This window comes from Eriocheir sinensis, unplaced genomic scaffold (assembly GCF_024679095.1).
Source record: "Eriocheir sinensis breed Jianghai 21 unplaced genomic scaffold, ASM2467909v1 Scaffold6, whole genome shotgun sequence".
NCBI classification, from domain to species: domain Eukaryota; kingdom Metazoa; phylum Arthropoda; class Malacostraca; order Decapoda; family Varunidae; genus Eriocheir; species Eriocheir sinensis.
Genome location: NW_026111942.1, coordinates 263,468 through 277,969, shown reverse-complemented (window position 1 = coordinate 277,969; position 14,502 = coordinate 263,468). Strand labels below are relative to the sequence as shown.

Here is a 14,502-nt window from a genome sequence, read left to right as displayed (position 1 = left end):
CAGGATTTATTGAACTGTTTTGTTTTAATATTGTTTTTGTCCCTCTTTTTTTTATTATTATTCTCCTTACTTTACTGTCGCTGTCTATTTTAATTTCCCTATCCATGTCTGCTCATTAAGATGAAGCTGTTTGGGCCTGTAGCATTGTTTTATTTTTCCTTGATGGCCTTTCTTGGATCTCAGAAACAATGTCTTTTTCCTATAGTTAACCTGCTCTTTTTCTCAACATTGACCTTCCTCTCCCTTCCCTGTCCTCCCCAGCCTTCAGGAGACACTGCTGAGCCTGGTGTACGTCCAGCGGGCACACTGGCGCTGCTTCCAGTACCAGGGTCCTTATGCCAGCAGGAGGTGTGGGGCGAGGCTGACCCCAGCACCTTCACCCCGAGCCTCTCCTTCCAAGGCCTGGTGGGTGTCCGTCCCTTATGCCTACAGACCAGACACCATGCAGCTCCTGACACCATAGACACAGCAGCTCAGGGAGAGGATTGATGAGAAACTGCTGCAGCTGAGGAGGGAAGGTATGTAGGGAGGAAGGGGAGGGGGAGAAAGAGGGAGAGGAAGAGGGAAGGAAGAGGAGAAAGGAAAAAATGGAAGAGAGGGAGGGAAGGAAAGGAAAGGGAAGGCAAAGAGGAAGAGGGAGAGAGAGGGGGGTTGAGAGGGAAAGAAAAGGAAGCAGGGAGGAAGGGAGAGGGAGGCAAAGAAAGGGAAAGGAAGGAGGGGAAAGGAGAGTTAAGGGAAGGGAGGGAGTGAAGGAGATGTGAGGGAGGTTGGGAACATTAGGAAATGCCTTTGTACTGCAGTGGACCAATAATAATGGCTGAGGAGGAGGAGGAGAAGGAAGAGGGAGGGATGTACACCTTTCATAGGAAGCTCAGTCACAGCAAACAGGAGTCACTGAGGAGCTCTGTGCCTTGTCTTCAGAGGCCGTGGTGCTGAGTGAGTCTCCGAGGCTGTGTCTGGTGTGTGACGAGCAGGTGGAGCAACACGCAGCCTTACGGAAGGGTAAGTGCACTACACACTAAGGTGTTTTTTCATTCACAGACAAAACATAATGAAGATAGTCTAAGTACTCTGATGTACCCGAGGCAGCTCTTGGTACCTGCCAGAGTTTTTACCTCAAGAAGACCAAGTTTCCCTCACATATATATATCTACTTGGACCGAATTTCTTGTCCACACCAAACCCACTGAGGCAGCACATGGCATCTTTTTACCAGAGCTTTTACCTCAAAAAGACTCAGAGTTTCCCTCACATTTACCATTTATAGAGGACTTCGTGGTGCAGTGGTTAGCACACTCGGCTCACAACCGAGAGAGCCTGGGTTCGATTCCTGGGTGGAGTGGAAAAATTTGGGCGGCTTTTCCGATACCCCACGCCCCTGTCCAGCCAGCAGTGAATGGGTACCAGGTATTAATCGGGGGTTGTGTCCTGTCTCCTGGGATCTGTTCCCTTCTATAATTCCTTCCCTTCTGTCTCTCTCCGGCATATGACCACAGATGTTGCGCCGACTAAACCAAACTTTCCAACTTTCTGCATACCATTTATTTATTTTCACCCAATTCCTTGTTACATATGTCACCCATTCAGGCAGCTTTAATACTCTTTACCAGAGCTAGAAGACAAAGCTTTCCTCACTTATCTAACCAACACTTAACCACCATAACTTTGACCACACATAACCCCTTGAGGCAGCTTTCTACCCTCGTACTAGAGCAACCTTTTTTACCAGACAAGTTTCCCTCACACCACAACACACAGAGGTACACACTAACTCACCCTCTCCCCCCTACACACAGGGAACATCCAGAGCGGCCAGAGTGCATCCAGCGGGTGTGGGAGATGCTGGGGCGAGGCCAGCGGCTGCAGGTGGGTGGTGGAGGCACTGTCTGTATGATGTGTGTGTTCATGTTTATGTCACTGTTCCGTCGTTCACTGTTCAGTTGTTTACTTCTCCTTGTTCGCCTTGCTTAGTATGAGTCTCCCTTCACACCTGCACTGGCTAACACCTGTATAGCCACCCATAGTAAAGCATAGAGGGTATGCAGCTCTCTCTATTCCTTGGACCTGCTTTATAAACATGATGCAGTGTCAGCCAGTAGGATCAGTTGGGTTGAGTTGAGGCAAAGAAGTTGTTCTCATTGTTGGAATTAGAATTGAGGAGAGAGAGAGAGAGAGAGAGAGAGAGAGAGAGAGAGAGAGAGAGAGAGAGAGAGAGAACAGGTAAACCCTTGATTCAGCTATTCCACCACCTCGTGTCTTTCCTCCCAGCTACAAATCGGAAAATTAACCCTCGAGTGCTAAGTCCTCTGAGTATTTTTCTCCCCACACTGGTGCCGAAGTATTGCATTTTTATTCAGTCACAATTACCTGACACTTTCTTCTTTTCCTGTCATGATTCCCAGTGATCAATGTCTAGATCCACACAGCCCTGTCCAGCACATGAAGGTTCACCCTGCTATCCAAGCTCCCAATGCAAGAATCAGTTATGGTCCTCAGCTCTGGTATTTCATCGTCCAGTGTCCTTCCTCCCAGCCACAGTTCAGGAGGAAGAAGTTGTGTTTACTAAAGCCACAGTGTTTTTCTTGTGTTGTTTCAGAGTGGCATGGGTGACGCAGAGGCTCTCACTCAGGTGGTGCTGCCCGTGGCCTTCCAGTTCAACCCACAGCTGGTCCTGGTCACTGCCAGCCTTGATGTTGGTGCGGGGACCCACTTGGAGGTTGGTGGATGGTGTCACTATCTGTATGATTACCTGCAGCTGCCTCTTTCTCTTTTTCTGTCACTATATTTTCAGTTCAGTTCAGTTCTCTCTCCATAATTATATTTTCAGTTCATGGTCGGGAGTTTTGGCTTCATAACAGCACTCCCTGGTGCACTCCTTCACTGTTTGGGTTTCTTGTTTTCCTCTCTTTATTCCTTTAGTGTTCTTTCTTATCCAAAATTTCTGTATTGTTCTTTTTGCTTTTTTTATTTATTTATTTTTATCTGCCTTAATAATTCATCTTCAGGGGCTGCCATGTGTATGCAATGAAGCATTTTGTAGTCTCCTTATATTGTATCCTGATGTATTGTCATCTCAGACCATTGCATTCCATAGTGAAGAACTCCCTTCCTCTTCCTCACCCCCATTCCTCCCTTCATGCATCTCATACCTAAAGTAACACACCCTAACCACTGCATTCCATATTAAAGAACTCCCTTCCTCTTCCTCACCCCCATTCCTCCCTTCATGCATCTCATACCCAAAATAACACAGCATTCCATAGTGAAGAACTCCCTTTCTCTTCCTCCTCCCTTATTCCTCCATTCATGCATCTCATACCTAAAGTAACAGCCTCACACACACTCCCAGGTTACCGCGCGAGTCCTGGTTGCTGTGGACATATGATGGCCCTTCTGTCTGGCCTGGCCGAGGACCGCATAGTTCTGGCACTGGAGGGCGGCTTCAACCTCACCACCATCAGCTACTGTATGACGCTGTGTGCCAAGGCCTTGCTGGGGGATCTGCTGCCCCCCCTTGAGCCCCAGCTGGTGCCCAACAAGTGCCGTGCAGACCACCAATGGCGTCATCCGTACCCACAGCCGCTACTGGCTGGCGCTCTGCTTCAAGGTGAGTGTGAGGGTCTTTAATCCGACCACTGCAATTGGCACGGATTTGGCCTTCACTGGTAGCCTGGTAACATACAGTCCCAGGTCTTTCTCTGCCTCTGTGGTGATAGTGGAGTGTTTCCCATGTGGTATTGGTGTGCTGGATATCCCCTCCCAAGGTGCAGGACTTTACATTTTTCTTCAGTGAATTGTAGCAGACACTTTTTGTTCCATTGCTGTAGCTTGGTGAGGTCTTCTTGTAGGAAATCCAGTCAAGGGGTTAAGGGGCAGGACTGGTGAAAGTTACCCCTCATGTCCTGCTGGTGTGTTCTGTGCAGGTAGTGTTGTCAGCACATAATATAGAAAGCTGCCTCATTTCCAGAACTATATATTGGACATGTATTAGTTAGATTTCTCAAAACATTTCTTCAGTTCTCAGTGGCTATAGATGTTGTTGTTGTCAGACAGTAAGAAGCGAAACACATTATCCTCTCTATGTTTTGCAGTCTTGTGGTTTGAGTCCTTGTGGTGCCTGACCCTGGGCAAGGCTACTTTTTTTACTGCCCCTCACAATTTTTTTTTTTTTTTTTTTTTTTTACGTCGCTGCCTATTGCGCTGTTTGGCATCTTCCCGGTGGGGCCTGATGGTCGGCCCAAGGCTTCTTCCCGGTGGGGCCTGATGGTCGGCCCAGCCCGTTCTGGCGCAGGCGAGTGTTTATAGTGGCGCCTCCTTGCCTCCCTGGAGCAGAGTCAGGGAGAGGTTGTCTACATCTAGCATCAGTATAATAGACTTGGTGATTAGTAGGAGATAATAGAAGGAATAGAAAGTTTATTTTGATTTATATTAGTTTTTTTTTCATAATATCTCTTCTTCCTTCTCCTCCTCCTCCTCCTCTCTCTCTCTCTTCCTTTCTTCCTTCATTACATTCTTCACCCTCCTCCTCCTCCTCCAAATCTCTCCTTATGTTAGAATCGCTTCTCTTTCCTTCCCTCCCTCCTCTCCTCCTTCTCCCTCTCCCTCTTCCATTCCCTTCTTTATCCACCTTCTCCCTCCTCTTTCTCTCCACCACTCTTTACTTCTCTCTCTCTTCTCTCTCCTCCCTCACTCTATCTCCCTTGGTCCACTCTGTTCTCTCCCTCTTCTTCCTCCTCCTCTTCTAGATTTGAATAGTAATATGTTTTAATGTATTGCAGAAAGAAGAGGCAGAAGAAGAAGAAAAGAAGAGAAGGAAGAGGAGGAGAGGGTATATGTGTGTGTGTGTGTGTGTGTGTGTGTGTGTGTGTGTGTTATATGGACAGAATTTAAACTGATTTCTTTCAACATATATTTTATTATTATTATTGAAAGACAAACTTCTCTTCTTCACTTCCTCCTCCTTCTTCTCTTTCATCTTCTTCTTCTTCATCTTTTGTTGGGGTTCTGATAGGAAGAGAAATAATAATAAAAATGAGAAAGAATTAGCTCTATAGAGAAAGAGGGGGGGGGGGGGGGACCCATATATGTGTCTGTGGGGGTTGTCAACATACTGTGGGGAGCATCCTGTGGATCCTGAGAGAGAGAGAGAGAGAGAGAGAGAGAGAGAGAGAGAGAGAGAGAGAGAGAGAGAGAGAGAGAGAGAGAGAGAGAGAGAGAGAGAGAGAGAGAGAGAGAGAGAGAGAGAGAGAGAACAGCCTTCTGTCTCTTTCTCTTCCTTCTCCTTATTCTTTCTCTCTTTCTACTACTACTACTACTACATTTCCTCAGTAGTTAGTCAGTCAGTCAGTGTGTGTGTGTGTATCTCAATCTCAGAAGTGCCTCCATCTGTACCTGCTCTGGCACTCTTGCTCTTCAATTCCTCTTCTTCTATCTCTTTAAATCTTCACTTATATACCCATGCAGTCTTCTCCTCCTCTTCCTTCTTCTCACTTTCCCTGACAGTCCCTCCCTCAAGCCTTCCCTCATACACTCTTCACAAACCCATTCTCATCACGTGTCCAAACCATCTCGGCGCAGCACACTCCACTTCTTTCGCTGCCACACCCACACCAAACCACTCATACACGCTTCATTCTGCCTCGTCCTGACACACCACACACACCTCTTGTATAACACCTTTCCACTGCACGTATATCCCCTTGCTCTGCTGCGTGTCATGTACAGTACTTGGCTAAAGCTTTTCCCCTCTTGGTCTCCATGCTCACACTTCTTCCCTTCATAACTCTGCCCTTCGCTGCTCTCTTCCTGACCTCACCTCCCTGTGGATCTGGCCGCCCTAAACTCATCTGTATTCCTGCACTATTCACTTCTGCTTTCCCTCCCACGTTCCCATTCATTACAGTTTATTTATTTCCTCATTCCCTCTCACTAGCACTCCATCTCTTGCTACAGTTGTCACTTTTCTCCCCTATTTATCTCCCATTTATCCTGGTGTGTGTGTGTGTGCGTGTGTGTGTGTGTGTGTGTGTGTGTGTGTGTTCCTCCTGTAATAATAAAATAATGTAGGAATGCTCAATAAAAATAAATTACAAATATATATTACTATTATTATTACCATTGTTATTATCAATAGACCCAAGAACAAGGAAAAGGGATTGAGAGAAGGGAAAGGAAGGAAGAGGAGGAGGGAGGGAGGCAAGGGAAAGGGAGGGGGAGAAGAGAAGAAAGGAAGGATGGAGAAGGAAGAATATTGTGAGAGGAAGGAAGAGAAGAAGAAAGAAGGAAGGGAAGAGAAGAAGAGAAAGAAAGGAAGGGAAGAAGATATGAGAAAGGAGGAGAGGAGGAGGAGGTCATAATCTATCTTCCTCTGCACCGTGAACCTAAAAGAGCATTCCTTTTGATCCGACTGACCTCCTTTTTGGCGTTTGGGAACAGCTGATGTGAAGGGCAAATGCTTCCGACCTTAGGAGGGAGGTGAAAGGGAGGAGAAGAACTGGAGAGGAGGAGATAAAATGGAGAAGTGGAGGAGAAAGGGGAAGACCAGCGGCAAGAAGACATGAAATAATGACAAGAAATATTAAGGAAAGAGGAAAACAAAAGTAAAGAAAAATAACAGGTTAGGGAAAGAAAACAAGGAAAGTAACAAATAAAAAAGTTAAGGAAAGAAGACAGAAATAAAACAAGAATATTAAGTAAAGGAAATAAAGAAAAGGACACTGGCCGAATCACTCCCCCAGCCGCCCCTGAGGTCTTAACACACACACACACACACACACACACACACACACAGTAATTCCCTAAACAGACCCCACATTTACAGGGCCAATGCGACATGTTTTCAGCCGCAAAACAGCCCCTTCCAAGCCCTCTAGTGTGCCCAGACCTTCCTGTAGAGGCCAGGGCAGCTCAACAGACTCTAGCCCCAGCCCAGGGATGGGTTTTAATAACACTAACAGACGTATTTTGACAACGGTGACAGTCACCAAGAACCTGTAGAGTGGACAGGAGGAGGAGAGAGGAGGGAAGGAAGGGAGAAGAGGAGGAGCAGAGAAAGAAAGAATGAAAGAGGAGGAGAAGGAAGAAATGATGATGAAAAATGGAAGAAAGAAAATAAAAGGAGAAAAAATGAATAAAAAAGAAATTATGTGCTATTTTTTACCTTTGTTCCTAAGTCTTTTTCCTCTTCTTTTTCTTCTTCTTCTTCATCTCATTCCATGGAAGAAGTTAAGTTGAATTAGTATTCGTATACTAAAAATAAGAAAACTGTGTGTCCCTGCCTCCCTGATACGTTCCCTGCCTTCTAGCACTATAGTTCTGCCGCCTCGTCCTGCCTCCCTGTTATATGTTTAAGGCCGAGATTTTTTTCTCTTTTCTACTACACCCGGTCCCACACGTCCTCTGCGTGTATTGAAACACACGAGACATTAATCAAGACAAGGAGAGGGTTTTGTCGGCTGCCGGGGATTGAACCTGTGACCAGCGTGACGGGAGAGCCACTGCCTTACCAGTCGGCCAAAGAGGTACCCCGCTGGCTGAGTGGGTTATGGGAGGCTTGCCCGTCAGGCCTAGTCGCTGCACTACATATGCATTAAAACAACTCTGAAAACAATTACAATTATGAAGAAAAGAATGGAATTGACGGCATTCCCTCATCACATCTTAATTCTCCCTTTCAATACTTCCCTCATGTATACCCTCCCTCTCCACACTGTAATAGGCAAGTGACAAGGGCCAGGAGGAGGAGGAATTAGTGATCAGGGAAGGCATGCCTGACACCACAAAACCTCAAAACTGCCAACTCTCTGAATAAGCTGAAAAACTAAAATACCGGAGCCTACATTATTCCATCACCTCCTCTCCATCTCCTGGTTCCTTCCGTCCAGGAGAGAGCAGCGGAGTTCCTTGAGCAGGCCCTTCCACTTGTAAACCTGGGACTTCTTGGACGTGAGGCATCTTGGACAGCTTTGTGGTGAGGTGCTCAGGCTGGGGAGGAGGAGAAATGTGTAGGGAATGTGTTGGGGGAGGGAGGGGAGAGGGGAAGGAGGAGAGAAGAGAAGCTAGCAAGATTTTACTGTATATTAACCAGACATGGAGCAATTACTTATGTTATGTAATCGATTACGATTATGATTACTTCATATTTTCACGATTACGATTACAATTACAATAAAATTAGGTGTAATAAAGTACTATTACGATTACATGATGTATTAATCGTGACTACAATCATGATCACAGGAAGGACTGAAAGGTGAACTCGCAAATTTCCCACATGTACCATACTGAATATTTAAATGGTTGAATTACAACAGATATTTAGAGCACACACTTGCTGTATGAGAAACTATTAACTAAACTTTGATGATGTAATCACAAAAGTAATCGGAATTACAGTTGTACTTTTATAATGTATTCGATTATGATTACGATTACTTAAAAAAAAAGAGGGTAATCAATTACAATTACTTGAAAAACTGTAATCGATTGTAATCGATTACGATTACAGATTACGATTACCCCGTGTCTGATATTAACATGATTCATAACACAGCATGACTAAGGAAAAGAAGAGGATATATTAATTAACATGATTCATAACGCAGCATGACTAAGGAAAAGAAGAGGATATATTAATTAACATGATTCATAACGCAGCATGACTAAGGTAAAGAAGAAGAGGATATATTAATTAACATGATTCATAACGCAGCATGACTAAGGTAAAGAGGAAGAAGATATATTAATTAACATGATTCATAATGCAGCATGACTAAGGTAAAGAAGAAGAGGATATATTAATTAACATGATTCATAACACAGCATGACTAAGGTAAAGAGGAAGAAGATATATTAATTAACATGATTCATAACGCAGCATGACTAAGGTAAAGAGGAAGAGGAAGAAGAACAAGAAGAGGAACAAGACCAAGAGCATTATCCAGGGTCTGTGTAAAGCCTTTCTCTAAGCCCGCCCTGCACGCAGAGTTGTTGGTTGTGACGCCGCACGTCTCGGTGCTCTGAGCCAGAGCCGGAGGGCTTCCTGGCCCGCCGCTGCCCCTCCATCTCCGGGGCCAGGCTCTGGAGCTTCTTCTCAGCCTACTGGAGGGATCTGAGGGGAGGAAAAAGGAAATCAATCAAAGTTCTTCCTCACTAAAGATGTCACTTAATATGAACTAAATACTGGCAGCCTCTTTGCTATTTTTTGCCTTCATTAAATTCCTGGAGGGTCTGAGAGGAGGAAAAAGGAGTATGAGTAACAGCAAAGGCACAGCTCTGCCTCACCATAAGATGTCATTTACAGCAACTAAAAACACTGCGGCCAGCTTCCTAACTATTTCTGGCCTTTGTTGAATAATTCCTGGAGGGCCTGGGAGGAGGGAGGGGAGAAGGGGCAGAGGGAAAGGAGGAAAGAAGGGAACAGGAGAGAAGGAGGAAAGAAGGGAAGGAGTGGCAAAATCACAGCTCTTCCTCACCAATAGATGTCATTTATACCAACTAAAAAAAATGCTGGCAGGTTCCTAACTATTTCTTGCCCCGGACATATTTCTGATGCTGGCAGGTTCCTACTATTTCTTGCCCCTGACATATTTCTGATGCTGGCAGGTTCCTACTATTTCTTGCCCCTGACATATTTCTGATGCTGGCAGGTTCCTAACTATTTCTTGCCCCTGACATATTTCTGATGCTGGCAGGTTCCTACTATTTCTTGCCCCTGACATATTTCTGATGCTGGCAGGTTCCTAACTATTTCTTGCCCCTGACATATTTCTGATGCTGGCAGGTTCCTAACTATTTCTTGCCCCTGACATATTTCTGAAGTGTTCTGAGGGGAGGAAAAAGGTGACAGGAGCACTGGAGAAAGTGAAGCTCTTCCTTACTAAAAGATGTTGATTAATAATAACAAAAAAAATCATTGGCAGCTTATGTTATTTCCTGCCTCTGTTAAATTGGTAGGGAGGAGGAAGGTGTGTGTGTGTGTGTGTGTGTGTGTGTGTGTGTGTGTGTGTGGCTGGAGGGAGGCAGCTATTAGCAAGTTCAGAACAGCAGTGACTATGAAATTAAGGCATAGAAGATAGGAATTAAAGAAGAATGAGTGTGATGGCAGTGACTTAGAGGACTTAGTGAAGCAAATGGCAGTCAGGACAAAATGCAGAAATAAGGAAGGACAAGTATTTCAGAGTTTACCAGGGAAAGGGATGGAAAAAAGTGATGATTTTGGTTAACTCAGGCATTAGGAAGTTAAATAGCAGAGGAATGAGCTTGAGCAGAAAGCCTCGGGCACTGCAGAAGGCTGGAAGGAAGCAGCTGTTAGCAAGTTCTGAACAGCAGTGACTATGAAATGAAGGCACAGAAGACAGCACAGGAAGGGAAGAATTTGAGTGTGGTGACAGGGACTTAGGAAGATGATTTAGGACAGATTGTAAATGCTTCATGTGGAAGAGTGCAGCAGCTGAGTATTGTAAAGGATAGGGAAAAGTTGCGTGAAAGGCTGCGTCAAGTTGGCAGATGATGAAGTTAAGGTCCATATTGTCAAACTCCTCACAGGCTTGCTCCATCTATTTCAAAAGGCTCTCGCAGAGGTTGTCGGGGTCTCCATGGGCGGTTTCCTGAGCCTGGCGGTAGTTTTGCATGGCTTCTGTGCCTTGAAGGAGAAAACACCCAAGACAACCCAGTTACTCTTCCCTGTGGGCTTGGGAAATAGGTGCAGTGGGAGCCTGATACATTTAGGAAGACAGGGACACAGAGATACAGACAAACAGAGATGCAGGGTGGTGTTGCCGATAGTTTGACACGGCTGCTGCACCCTGAACGGGAAAACACCACCCAGGAAAACACGGTTAGCCTTCTCTGTGGCCTTGGGGAATAGTAACAGTGGGAGCCTGATATGCTTAGGACCATAGGCTGACTTACAGCGCCTCATTTTGGGTGTTGATGACATAGAATCTCTCTCTCTCTTTCTCTCTCTCACACACACACACACACACACACACTCACACACAAACACACAATTACACTGGAGTGAAAAACAGTATGCACATGGAGGAAGAAGAGGAGGAGGAAGAGAAGGTGAAAAATTGATAATATGAACTCCAAAAATATATCATCCATGTAAAAGTTAATCTAAATTCAGCCTTTAAAAATTGTAACAATTCTGCCATACATCAATGCACTCATGTTATATTAAGTGTTCTCTTCACAGTGTCCTCATGATATCAGGCTGTGTGGTGGACCGTCCCTTCCTGAGTGGACAATAGCCATGTGGCAGGCTGGGCCAAGTTGCCAGAAGAAGACATTAAGTTTTTGAGAGATGGGATGAGAAGTTTTCAGGTAACAACTTGCGATAAGGACAGAGCAAGGGTGTTTGCTGTAGAGGAGAGGGCACAGCTGCATGTCACCAAAGAATAAACTTGACAAGGGAATGCTTTGCCTGGGATTCTTACACACTACTGACCCTCACACACCAGCTATTTCTTAAGGCAAAGAGAGAGGTAAAATGCATTCTCAGGAGTGGTAATTAGAGTTCATGGCACAGAAGCCTTGTCAAACTGCCACCAGGGTCACAAAACTACCTACGGAAAGGCCCACAACTCCTACAAAAGTCACGTCACGTGTGTGTTTGGGCGCAGGAATCTCTAAATAACGTGGCCCATTGCCCGCTCAGAACAGATGGCATCACTGTAAATACTCACCTGCCCTGCGCCATGACGGGCTCGGGCCGACCACCAGGCCCCTAAAGAAGGCCTACCAACTGTAGGCCAGGATGTAAAAAAAAAAAAAAAAAAAAAAATAATAATAATAATAATAAAACAAAATAAATAGATAAATTGATAAATTAATAAATAAATTCCAGCAGCACTGACCTGCGGTGGAGTGCCATATGTTGAAGCAGTGGGAGCACACGTGGCCCGTCCAGTGGCCCCCGTAGTGGTCCTGGCCGGGGAAGGACGAGCGGGAAGTGATGAATGGCCGCCTGGCTCCCACACCCTGCAGGGGTCTGGCAACAAGTAACGGCCATATTGATAGATACTAAATGAAAGTATTGATATGTTATAAGAAAGAGGACTGGCGGGCACTCCTGAACTTGGTAGCTGCATGCCTCAACCCCTACCATCCATCATTTTAAACACTGGCTCATCCCTATGCTGCCCTAATCCCTTATGCAGGAGTCAGCCAGCCAGCATCTTCATTCTTTCATCCCTTTGGCTGGTAAACTCTGAAAGAAAAACAGCCTTCCTTCATCTATATTTCCTCTTGCCTATGACTTGGGTATATTATTAATAAACTGTAACGATAATAAATGCACACCACAAACTTACTGCAAGCACATTATTAATGTACTGTACCCATACTGAATGCATACCACAAACTTACTGTCAGCATATTCCTCCCTGCACCTAAAACTCTGAGCATCATAGACTTATGCATTGGTGGCACTCGTCTCTGACAGTCCGTAGAGGTTGTGGAGGTTGTAGTGGAGTCCGATGTAGTGCCTTGCTGACATGCAGACCGTGTGGTGAAGAGAGAGTCTCCGACCACTGGTGGCAGGAAGGGCGGACGCTCCAAGTTGTTCTGCTGACAGCTGTAGTGACTCCTGGACCAGAGGTTTGTGGGTTCATTCATGTCCTCAGAGTGAGTGCGTGAGTGGAGTAAGTACATGAGTGAGTGAGTGAGAGAGAGAGAGAGAGAGAAACATTTATTTATAGCTATTAGTTATACAAAATTATATATGTTATATGCATATATATATGGACAGAGCTTTAAGCTGTACAACTAAAGCTAGCCTGTCTAAAGCATAGCTTTTTAGGCAAGACATATATAATTTATTTGAAATGATTATGATAACTTTACATAATGTTAAAGTAATAGAATCATATATTGAGCATGCGAGATAACACAATAGAATAAACGCGTACATACATACATGCATACACACACACAGACCTATATATACTCATACACACACACACACACACATGCATACACACAAGCTTACACATATAAATATGCGCACATACACACGCATACACCCATTCATATACATAAGTAAATTGCACATATGTTGCATTAATTCATTAACATAATATTTTAAAGTACATACACATATGCACATTTATAAGGAAAAAGTGAATTAGTTAATAGGTCATTATAATATTAGTTTTTGATCGGCTTTTGAATGTGTTGAGGGAAAGAGCTTCTTGAATTTGTGTGGGGATAGAATTCCAAATTACAGGACCCAAATAAGTAGTTGAATGTTGGAGTTTTGAAAGACGATGAATAGGAAAGATTAGATTGTAGAGGTGACGGGTACTATAATCATGAGATGGGAGGAGGTCATGCATTTCATTCTTATTTTTGTACATGAGTGTAGCTATTTCCAGTTTAGTTATATCATCCAGTTTTAAAATTTTGGTTTCCTTGAAGAGTGGACTAGTGTGTGCTTAATAGTTGCTGTTAGTAATAATTCTTACAATTTTTTTGAGCTGCAATCTTAGGGGGGTTAAATAGGTGGTGTATGTTGTACACCAAATGGGGTTGCAGTAGGTAATTAGTGAATAAATGTGTGCACAGTATATTGACTTTAATACATTTTGAGGCATGAGATCCTTTACTTGATAAAGTAAAGTAATGTGTCTTGATATTTTCAGTGTAAGGTTATGTATGTGATATTTAAATGATAATGAATCATCATAATCTACACCAAGAAATCTCACTCTATCCATTTTAGAAATTATTTCATTATTGATTTTTAAATTAATCAAGTTAGACGCTTTTTTAGTAGTGAATAGCATAAAGCAAGTTTTGTTTGTATTAATTTTAAGTCTGTTACATAGACACCATTGGTATAGTTTTTCGAGTTCATGATTTGCATTTAGTACAAGTTGATCTTGGTTCGGACCTGTTAAGTAGAGTGTCGTGTCATCGGCAAACAATATACTTTTAGCTTTAAAGAAAAGATTTGATATATCATTGATGTATATAAGAAACAAAATTGGGCCTAGAATGCTTCCTTGAGGTACACCAAGTTTTACAGTGGTAGTAGATGATTTTTCGCCGCTAAATACAGTACATTGACGTCTATCTGTTAGGTAATCCTTGAACCAAGAGAGTATTGGGCCTCTGATCCCATAGTGGTACATTTTGTTAATAAGAATGTTATGGTGTACTGTATCAAAGGCTTTAGCAAAATCTATAAATATGGATAAGACACGGAGTTTTTTGTCAATTGCAGAAAGTACATCATTAGAAAATACATTTAAGGCTGTAAAAGTGCTGCAGTTCCACCTAAAACCATACTGAGAAGGGTTTAATATATTCTTAGTTTCAAGATAGTCAAGTAAATAAACCTTCATTAAAGTTTCAAATATTTTAGAGAAAATTGTAAGTTGAGATATTGGTCTATAATTTTTAGGGTCATCATCGGGACCAGACTTGTGGATAGGTGTAATTTTTGCAGTCTTCAACAGAGATGGAAAAGTTCCAGTTGTAACAGATTGATTAAAA

General features: G+C 43.7%; 1 long non-coding RNA gene across 1 annotated transcript; it reads left to right on the top strand.

Moving 5' to 3' along the window:
* The first annotated feature begins 724 nt into the window (after positions 1-724).
* On the top strand, positions 725-3,990 carry LOC126993318 (uncharacterized). The gene is made up of 4 exons (XR_007747617.1): positions 725-1,002; positions 1,797-1,866; positions 2,597-2,716; positions 3,350-3,990. It is a non-coding gene; the product is annotated as an uncharacterized LOC126993318 (long non-coding RNA).
* The last annotated feature ends 10,512 nt before the right edge of the window (positions 3,991-14,502 follow it).